Source organism: Enhydra lutris, unplaced genomic scaffold, assembly GCF_002288905.1.
Source record: "Enhydra lutris kenyoni isolate GAN:26980312 unplaced genomic scaffold, ASM228890v2 scaffoldscaffold28, whole genome shotgun sequence".
Taxonomy (NCBI): Eukaryota; Metazoa; Chordata; class Mammalia; order Carnivora; family Mustelidae; genus Enhydra; species Enhydra lutris.
The window spans coordinates 17,489,267-17,501,023 of record NW_019154112.1 but is presented as its reverse complement, the minus strand read 5'-3'; positions in this window follow the sequence as shown (position 1 = coordinate 17,501,023).

The following is an 11,757-nucleotide window of genomic DNA, read 5'->3' as shown; positions in this document are numbered from 1 at the left end:
TTAGCAGAACTAGACCTATAAATACAGAGAGCAAACTGATGGTTGCCAGAAGGATGGAGGGAAGGCATGGGGAAAATGGGTGAAAGGGAGAGGGAGAGGCAGGCTTCTAGTTATGGAATGAATAAGTCATGGAAATAAAAGACACATCACAGGGATATACTGTAATATGGTGACAGGTGGTATAGATACACTTGTAGTGAGCATAGAAAGTGTACAGAGAAGTTGAAACACTGTTGTACACCTGAAACTAATATAACACTGTGTGTCAACTATACTTGAATTTTTTTTAAAGTTTTAATTAAAAAAAGATGGATTTTTTTTTCTCTCTTTCCCAAGGCAAAAGAGGAATCAACAACTCATAGGTTCATACCCAGAAGAAAAGGAACATACACCTTGCTTAACACACACATGCACAAGCATGCATGTGCCCAAACTGACAACTGCATATCCACTAGGGATAAGAACACACCAGAACAGACTGGACTAAAACACAGAGACAGACATTTTGAACAGGGGCTTTTTTTTAATCCAGCTATCTCCCACTACCTGATGATTGCAATGCAAATTATGCCCTTGTGAAAAAAATGAGATACATGACAGATTATATTAATTCTGCTAACTAAGTTTGACAAAGACAAATCAAAAGAACTAGAATAAACATTGTAATTATACATTAAAATAACTTCTAATATCTGTATAGTACTTCATAGCTTCATAACTTTTTTCATCTAAGTTGTCTTATTTAATCCTTCAACTCTGTGAAATAATTGTTTTTACCATCCCCACTTTACAAGTAATAAAGTTCTGAAGAGGTACATAGCCCGCTTAGGGCACAATTTACCACCTGTGCTGAAAGTCAGGATCTGCGTGACTGTTTCTTGAGCTACACTTTTGAACTCGTTTTACCTCAGTTTTCTCTGGTTATCCATTAAAATCCCCTTCCATATACCAGCTTCTCTCTTAACTACTAAATGCTTTATTATCTCCATTGTTCTATAAATGAATGAATGAATAAGGTATTTATATGTTGGGACCAGATAGTAGTCATTCAACAGTTTTGAAAGAATTAAAAGATGAGATTATAGAAATGCAAAAAATTTCCAACCAATTTTACAATTAGCCAGATGTTTAATGACTCTGTTGGGTGTTGAGTTATAAACGCCCTTATTATTATGAATAAATCTATTATAATAAATAGATTTATTATTTATTTTGGGAGAGAGCACACACACAAGCAGCGGGAGGGGCAGGGGGAGAGGATATTCAAGCAGACTCTCCACTGAGCATGGAGCCCCAAGGGAAAAAAAAGCTTAAGAAATTTCACAAGTTATCAAGTTGGTCAGAAAAATTGAGATATGAGCTTCTTCATAAGCAAGGTAAGGTTCTATTGTGAACTAAATTATCTTCTCCCCAAAATTCGTACAGCGAAACCCTAGCCTCAGTACCCCAGAATTGTGACTGTGTTTGGAGGTGGAGACTTTAAAGTGGTAATTAACTTAAAATGAGGTTATTGCAGGTGACTAGTGTCCTTATAAGAAGTGGAAATTTAGACACAGACATGTCCAAGAGGAAGAACATGTGAACACACAGGGAGCAGCCAGCCATCTACAAGCCGAGGACAGGGACCTCTGAAGAAACCAACCCTTCTGACGCCTGGATCTCAGGCTTCTGAACTCTGAGTAAATACATTTCCAGTGCAAGCCGCCCTGTCTGGTATTTTGTTATGGCAGTCCCTACAAAGTAACACAGGTCTAGAGCTAGACAGAAAGAATATAAATAATAGGGAATAATGGGTTCAGAAAAACAAAAGAGAATATATGGTCAGCCTAATGCTGTTCTAACAGACAAAAAAGCCATCAGACCACTCAGCAGTGCGAGACAATAAGTTGAAAGCACAATAGATGTTCTTATCCTTGGTGCATTAATGCACCATGTATATTCACTCAAAAGTCATGTTGGGAAGCACATGTTTAAGCACAATGCACAGGAGGTGGTAACTCTTGCTTAGTCTATAAGAATGAAATACAAAGAGAATGAAGAAAAAGAAGAGCAAGAGGACTCAGGGACAGGACAGGAAAGAGCTAACAATTACCCGTGTTAACCCCATTTCTAGGGCCAGCCTATGAGTAACTAAATTTAATATTATTGTCCCCACTTCGCAAAGAGGGAAACTGAATCATGGGGAGATTAACTAAATTGCCAGGAATCCCACAGTAAGTTGGAAGAGCTAGAATAAATAATAGATCCATAAGAAAAAAAAAATCACAAAAAATAAAAAATAAAATTAAAAAGCCTCTATTTGCTAGTACTACTCTCACATTTTGTTACTGACAGAACAGAGAAGAACTTTATCTTACTTTACATTTTCAGATAGAGAGGGAAAGATATTGGCTGATTCATTTCTTATCTTCTTGTATTTCTCTGCACTCATTTTTTAAATAAGCAAATGTAACACACATTCAGTTTAGTACATGCCAGGCTTATTCCAGCAAAACAACCCATTGTCTTTTTCGGATTGTACCCTTGACCCCACTGCAAAATAAACACAATCTGGTATAATAGGGGGAGAGAAAGGAATAGGAAAATTTGAATGAACTGTGTGGTTTAACCTTCGTGAAAGCATGGCTTATGTTTTGAACAATGATTCTTTGTGGTTCCCTCAAATCTTATTTATGTACAGAACTCTTGGTGGCTACTATGTGCTCTGAAACTGGTACATGATTCCATTGCAATAGTAAATATGCAAACCAGTGAATAAACAACAATATTTTGTAAATCTGCCTTCATTAATGGAAAAGATCAAGTCAGCACCACTATTTCAGTACAGGAATAGTCAAAGATGGTGCATGAAGAAATAAATTGTCAAGATCATAAAGTGCAATTATTTTAAAATTATTTTTGGCAACAAAAAATAATTTGGTCAGTGCTCTCTGGAAATAAAGCACATTAGTGATAAGTACATGTTTCCAAGTTTAACTCCTTTTTCTCTCTCCCCCACCCTGCCAAAAAAAAGTGAGAGAAAAAATTTTTTATGTTGAAATTAATCTAGCCTGAAGGAGAGGTACCTTCTGTGCATGCTAAGTAGGGAGACTGTGGGAAAAGGAAGGGAAAAGACCCTATGGGTCTCAGAAACCACATAAAGATAAAGAATAATTCTAAAGCTGAGGGATTTGGGCCCCTTCTTTGTGAATAAGCCTCTTTGGACTTTGCTACATAATATTTATTGAGCTCCCAAGTGTGTTTGCTGCAGGTGGGTTCTTTTAAAAGAGAAGCACAAAAATCTAAAGTTTAAAAAATACTACATTTTAGAATAGTTGAAAAAAGGATGAGAAAGTTTCCATAAAACTGGTTTCACTCTTACCTCAAGGTACATGATTTACTGCCAAACTTGCCACTCAATGTCACTTATACTTTTTTATTAAGTAGGGACCATATTTCAGATAAATTGAATTTGTTTTATTGAAAATCAGAACTGAATGAGTTCAGATAATATCCTCTCACTTTCTTAATTCACTTGCAATTATTTGAATTCTAACAATGTGAGTTGGAGAATATGCACTACTTTTACTTTTCCTTTGGATTACAGGTAATCTGAAATAAACGGATAGCTTCGGTTCAACAGACAAGTAACATGACTAAGTACTGTCAGACATATTTGTTTTATATGATTTATTTGTAATATATAGATGCTCTTAATGGTCAATCTTTTTTTTTTTAAACATTTTATTTATTTATTAGAGAGAGAGAGAGACAGTGAGAGAGAGCATGAGCGAGGAGAAGGTCAGAGGGAGAAGCAGACTCCCCGTGGAGCTGGGAGCCCGATGCGGGACTCGATCCCGGGACTCCAGGATCATGACCTGAGCCGAAGGCAGTCGCTTAACCAACTGAGCCACCCAGGCGCCCTTAATGGTCAATCTTATTTGGGTTTCAAAAACCATGACATTTTCAAGTTATCTTAGTTGGTTTTGGCTTAAAGAAATTCAAGGAGGGGAAGGACCAAGAAGTTGTGCCTTAGCAACTACTCAACCAGTCAGCTGGAACCGTAGGTCATTCAGGATATACAATATCCTTGGAGGACTAACAGCAGCTCTTACAACCAACAGGAAAACCTTCAAAAGTCCATTCAGTAGTAAATTTTTGTTGCTGTCTGTGCCAAGGACTCTATCCCAACTTGGACTAGGTTGATCTTAATCTCTGCTTCAACTATTTCTGTCGACCCAGAGTCTCCCCACTTGGCCTTTCTCGCTTCAGGTTATCTGTCTTAAGGCTTTTACTGTCCTATGACTTCTGAAGCCTCAAATGGGTCTCTTGGCTTCTGCTCCTTTAAGTTTTTCTCCAAAGAGAGCTAGTCACCACCCAATACTGACCACCCTTATTGGGCACAGTTTAGTAACAGAGCATTTTATCAGCCAATGGCTAGGGATTTTACTCTCCAGATTGCTTCACAGGTTAATCCTTTCAACTAAGTCAACTGACCCATAATAGCAGGAGTCAAGTGACACGTGATGATCTGATGAGCTGGCTGGTTGTTTTGTTTGGTTTTGTTTTGCTTTGTTTTGCTTTGCTTTGTTTTGTTTCTTTACAAAATGAGGCTGTGAACACAGAAACCTCTCAGGAAAGGACCTTAGGCATTGTAAGCACACAGGGCAGCATGAGCTCTCTCCAGCGCATGCCTTCTTTTAAGAAATCAATTATATTAATGTTTAAAAATGCATAAAAACAACAATGCTGGTTTCAGTCTCTAACACCAAAGTTGTGACTGCTTCATTAATTTCAGGATTTTCTTGCTCTCAACATAGACATAATTCTCTGTTAATATATTTCTACATAATTTTGATAAAGATTTCATATTCATTCTAAAATATTACCCTTGTCTTGTTTACTTCTTAATCCCCAGCATCTTGCAGAGTGCCTGGCATAGAGAAGATATTGAATAAAAGTTTAATCAAATCAAATCCATGAAATAAATCAATAATGACAAAACTATTTGGGTTGATTTTACCAAGGAGAGCCTCAGCTTCAAGCCTGAGAAGTGAGAAAACCTGTTTGGCAGGAGCAGGAGTCCCAGGCATCAAGTCTATTGAGCAAGTGCACTGTTAACATAGAGACAAGAACATTTCCTTATAAGTAGTTAACTTCTTCAGGGTTCTAGGAATGGGGGGAGGGCCAAAAGAACAGGAGCATAGCAAAGGCTCTACCAAAAAGTGAAAAAAGTAGAGACATCCAGAACCTTTAATGAACAAGTGACCTTGTTAGACAACAGTGAACATCCTCTTATCTTACTATAAGATGAAATACAGTCAACTGTCCCACATGAACATATTCAGAAATATTTGTAAGAACATGAATTTGTAAGAATATATTCATGTTCATGTTCTTACAAATTCATGTTCTTACAAATATTTCTGTTTCTAAAAATGTTATAATGTTATAATGCACATGTGTTTCCAGGAACTTTTTAGAGAATGACATTTTATCCTGGGGAATTTCATATGGAGATTCCATTACACTGGCATTATTGGTCATCCAATCTTGAAAAACTAATATTATGGAAATAAAACAAATGCAATATTAATAAACATTTGATGAAGCCATAGTTAAAAGGCACAGTGAATATGTAAATATAATTGGATGTTTATATCAACCTGGTCACAGGTAAATTCAATAAATTTTTCTGTAACAATGTCCTGATCATACACAGGCATAACTCAGAGTTGTTTGCATTCTCTAGCTATAGGACATTTAGGATTTATAGGATTTTATAGGATTTTTTATATAGAATCATCCTACTGGTTCTACTAGGATTGGTTTATTAGGATGTATACATATATTCTTTCTGTGTATGTGTATATATGTGTCTATACAGGTCCTTTTCCTTCTTTTTCCTTAGAGAATACTAACATAGGTAATAAAAAAGGATGTTAACTTTAAAAATGTTTGCCATTGGGGGCTGGCAGCCATGGTGTACCTGGGAAGGTAGGACTGAAGTCAGGTGAATACAATACTAAGGATGCAATACAGGTTATTTTTGAGAAAGAAAAGGGTAAGAAGATGTATATTATATATCAAATCTGTGAGATGACATAGAAGAAGAATTTAGGAGGGAGCTTATAGTACTAAATGCCTAAATTAAAAAATAATAAAGGTTTCAAAGCAATGACTGTAATTTTCACCTTAAGAAACTAGAAAAATAAAAAAATCTATCGAAATCCAATGTGAATATAAAAAGAAAATAATGAAATCCAAGCATCAATTGATTAAATTGAAAACAAAAACAATAGGGAGCATCTATGACACCAAAAGCTGATTGGGAAGATCAATAAAATTGATAAAACCCTAGCCAGACCGGTTGGAGAAACAGCGAGAAGGCACATATCAACAATATCTGAAATAAGAGAGTTGACAATAGAACAGGGAGAAACTTAGCATGCTACTGTGTACTGCTTCTATTTCCCTTCCTGCTGTGACTTACAGCTTAGAAACTTCTGCTTAGCCTTGCACATAGGCATGGTACAGCTAAGATCTGCAAAAACTGCTTTTTACCCGAAATCCCCCTCATCCAAGGAGATATGTAGGAAAATGGCTATATTTAAGATTTACAGGAATGACATGACCAGACTCCTGTACACAAAGAGCAACTGACCAAGGACAGAGAACTTACATGACCCTCAGATGTAGACCCTCACATGTCCACAAATGTCAGTCACCTTTTGACTCCAACCGCTTTTTACTTTCCCCTTTTGCTAACATAAGAGAAGCTTAAATTTCATGCTGGAGTGGGGGGAGGGTGGTAAGAAAATAGTCCACCACCTCCTTAGTTTGCGGGCTTTCCAAATAAAGTCACTTATTTTTTTTACCCCAACATCTTGCCTCTGAACTCATTGGCCTGCCACACCACAAACAGAGCAAGCCTGGACTCAGTCGTAACATCACTATAAATTCTACAGATAGTAAAAAATAAATAGGTGGTGGACAGACATTAAAATGTCCCCCATGATCCCCACATCTTGGTGTTCATGACTTTGTATACTCCATTCCCCTTTAGTGTAAACAGGACATATGATGTACTTTTAACCAGTGGAATGTAGTGGAGGCAATGGGAGGTATATGATTATCATGACTATCTTACTGGAGTGTCTCTTTCTTCATTGCTGGCTTTTAAGAAACATTTCTTATTCAAGCTCCCATGAATCCTCTGACTACAAGTGAATTCTGCCAACAACCTGATAAAGCACGAATGCAAATGCTTCCCAGTCAAGCCTCTGATGAGAACCCAGCCCTGGTCTACGCCTTGTCTACAGCCTTATAAGACCCTAAGCAGACGGCCCTGCAAAAGAACTGGACTCCTGATCCTCAGAAACTGTGAGATAATAAGTTTGAGATAATGTGTTTGTGGTAATTTGTTAAATAGCAATAGATAATTAATATAACTATGTGTGAGTTGATACTCATGAATTTGATAACTTAGATAAATTGACAATTTCTTTGAAAAATACAACTTACCCAATCTCGCCCAAGAAGAAATAGGTAACACAAGGAATCTACTATGAAGATTCTAGAACTAACATGTAAGGTTAGTACGATTTCAGGATATATGACCAATATAAAAAGAACATATTGTATTTCTATATAGTTGAGATAAATATTCAAGAACCAGAATTCTTAAAAGTATCTTTTATAATATGAAAAATATTAAATACTTAGGGTAGATATATCTGACAAAGAGATACTAAATGTCTCTCTAGACTGATAAAATCTTTCCTTAGATAACATTAATGACCATCAAATGTTATCTGCTCTGTCTCTCAAGCTCTTTAAAATTGCTTTATATGTGTCTAAACTTCACAATCACGTATTCATTTTACGTAACTATCAGAAACAATCAATTTATCTTTTGCTTAGTCTGAACTATTTCCAATTATGTAGTTCTTAACCACTGGGCTTTGAGGTCAGACAACCTTATTGATATCCCAACATGACCATTAATAGTTGTATAACCTAAGACAAAAATTCTAATATTTTGTACCTTAATTTCCTGATTAATAAAATTAGGATAATAATACTTAATGGCTCTGGCCAAGAGATCATTTTTGTGTCAGCTCTGCCATTTCCTTACTACATGACTTGGGGCATTGTTTAGTAATATTTCTGGTCTTCAGTATTACTTCATCTGTAATATAGGATGATAATAATACCTACATCATGATGTGGTTAGGAAGATTAAATGATAAAATTGTGCACCTGAAACTAAAACAACACCAAGTGTCAACTATGCTTCAATAACAAATTTTCTAAAAAAAAATTAAGTGACATAAAATATATAAAATGATTTTATATTGGTACTGGGCATGCAATAAATGTTAGTCTTTGTAACGTTGGGACAGGTTGATATATGCTCAACACATAAAATGTTTCATAATGTTTGGAGGCTATAACTATTTGTAACTATTATCCATAATTGGGCCATTCCAATATTCAGTACATAACACATATTTGTCAAAATGTTTTTATCTTTTCTAGACAGCCATTTAACCAAAAGTAGGACTTTATAATATAAAATTGAGTAGCCATGATCAGATGAATATGTGAATATTTAATATGATCTTGAAATATGAGACACCTGAGACCATTCATTTTTTAAACTTTATTCAGCAGTAGACCTTTTTTTTCCCTCAAATAAAATTCTTCTTCTTGGAAGATTAGATAGATAGATAATCTCAAGAATATAAAGCAAATAAAAGGGAAGTTTCCTTTTTTTTTTTTTTTTTAAGATTTTATTTATTTACTTGAGAGTGAGACAGCATAAGCCAGGGAGAGAGGGAGAGGGAGAAGCAGACTCTCTGCTTAAGCAGGGAGCCTGATGCAGAGCTCGATCCCAGGACCTCTGGGATCACAACCTGAGCTGAAGGCAGGCACTTAACCCACTGAGCCACCCAGGTGTCCCAAAAGGGAAGTTTCTTCATTGAATCATAAGCCCACAAGGCTGCATTTAGTGGGCATCTGTTATGTGCCAGGTACACTTCTAAAACTGTAGAAACCTTATGGTGGCTCTGGGATTCTCCTTAGAACCATAAAGTGCAATAAACACAGCTTAAAATCCACTCCTTTGGAACTGTAAACCACTTGAGAGAAGCTACAGGAGAAGAACTTCATATTGCATATCTTAACAAAATATCTGGTATAGCATTGGCCACTTAGTGAGCATTGAGTAAATCTTGTTAGGATTGGGTGGATAAAAGGATCTAAGGAAATCTTAGAGCAACCCCATATGCTAGCAAGTGGCTGTTGCCTCCTACTACCCTGAGTGTTTCTCGAGATGCACAGCTATATCCATCTCTGAATGGCCTCAGGACTCCAGGAAACCCTTTCTGAAATTTACCAAAAATCTGACCAACTCTCCAAGGAATAATATTAACTGCCCCCAAAGATCTCCAAAGTTTTTTTGGTTTAAGTCTGTGATTGAGAATTTGCCCTGGCACCAGGAATTACGGCATGAGCTGACACTGAGACAGACACTCTCCTCGTTGTTTTCAGTTTTCAGTTTCAAGTTAGATATCAAGTAAGGGAATATCAAGTAAAGGGTAAGTAAGCAAGGGAATCAGAGATGAGATACACCAGTACATAACTAGTGTGTTCTCTCTTTTCTAAATGCCATATCTCCTCCATTACTGAATTTCAAGATCTTTTCTTGAGGACAGTCTTTGATCTATAGTTCTATTGCATTGTTTATGCTACTAATGGTTCTAAGAATAATAAAATGATCTTTTACTTAGGCTTTATGAGGTGCTCAATACTGTGTTAAAGTACTTATCAGGCGTTATTAAAAGTTCTAGTACTCAATGAATATTTGGCATTTAAAAACTCCAAAAGATTTTAATGTAGAAACACAGATAAGATAAACAAACAAAACAGTTAAGAATAAGTTGAGTTTTTATTATAATCTAATAGTAAGGGCCAAGAGAAAAACTAAAAATAGTGATTTTTCAAGATTGTTTTTATAGGCTTAATAAATGAGGGCAAATTAGGAACAAGAGGCATTGATTAGAAAGTTATTTCTTGTTTAAGTATACGGAGTGAGAATAGAAAATTTTAGAGGGCATTATAATCCCTGTAAATCTTTATAAAAATTCTGAAAAAGACAGTTTCTGAATTAAAGTACCAATGTTGAACACCCTGATTAATAAAATATAAAGCAACACCATATATTACAGAGGTTACTCACTCTTATGGAGATGTGTAAATTAATAATAATTCAATTCTTTGGCATCTAGTTCTACAAGACATCCTTGGTCTTTACAAAATGAACTCTGAATACAACTTCTACATCTCAACAAGGGTAAATGATAATAAGAATAGTTATATGCTTTTCCTATATCTATAAAATCTTTCTTCTAAGAAATGGATAAATGATTATAAAATTAGTTCAAAAAAACATTAGTTCACATTTATGACATAAATGATTGTTTATCCTAACATCTAATTCTTACTCTCTTCTTACTTAACCAGATTTATCTGTGACAAATGACATTGTTTTATGAATAACATGAGCCCTGTTTTAACTAAGTGGGTCACTGGACTAGAAATAGAGATTCCTGTGCTGTATTTCTAGCTTTGAGTAGTTTTGTGACCTTAGGCAACCTTCTCAGCAAGAATCTCAAATCATCATAATCAAAATTAAAACATCAATTTCCATGTACAGGATGTAGTACATAAGAGCTATTATACAATTATCTTCCTTTATATCAATAATACAAGTTACTCCAAATAAAAGTAAAATAGCATAAAAGTATTTTTACATCAATGTCATATTTAATAACTTTTAATGGTTTAGCTTTAATCAGGTAAGATCATAAGCTCAAAAAAGAATAGAGTTTTACCATTTAAAATTTGTAATTCTAATAAAAATACATAGTAGCTTCATGTATGTACATATAATTCATTTGTATTCAGCTAAATGTTCAAAATTATCTTAAATATTAGAAGTAAGAGAATTCACTGGTCTTGTAGCTGTTAGTAGTCTAGGTGGCTGTAGTAAGTATGGGGGAGGCAATCGAGAAAAGCGGGTGTTGGAATCACAAACCTTGCACTGCCTCTGCAAGGTACTGTTGCCTGAATGTGGTCAAATTAAACATCTCTAGCCTTCAGGAAATTAGAATATTCATACTATCTCATTTTTGGCTTGTTCTCTTTTGCAATGATTAAGTGAATTAATGGATATGAATTGGTCCAGGACCTGAAGGACCTGAGGTGCTCAAAAAGTGTCAAGTTTTAAATTATTTTAAGAAATTTTAAATTATTTAATTTAATTATTTAATTTTAAATTATTTAAGAAATTTTCCTTGGTCTTTTTGTTGCCATTTTATATATACATATATATATGTATATATATGTATATAAATATATGTATATATTTATATAAATTTATGTGAATTATAAATATTTATATTTATATAAATTATAAATTTTAAATGTTTAAATCATAAATAGTTTTTATTTATGTAAATTATAAATATTTAGATCTATATAAATTTATATGAATATAAATATAATTCTAATTTACACAAATTTATGTAAATATAAATATTTATAATTTACATTGATTTATAAATTTATATATTTATGATTTGTATTATAAATCATATGTAAATGTGTAATTTATAATTATATATTTATAGATAATATAAATTTATAAGTTATAAATATTTACATTTATATAGATTTATAAAAACATATATATTTATATTTTATGAATGTATA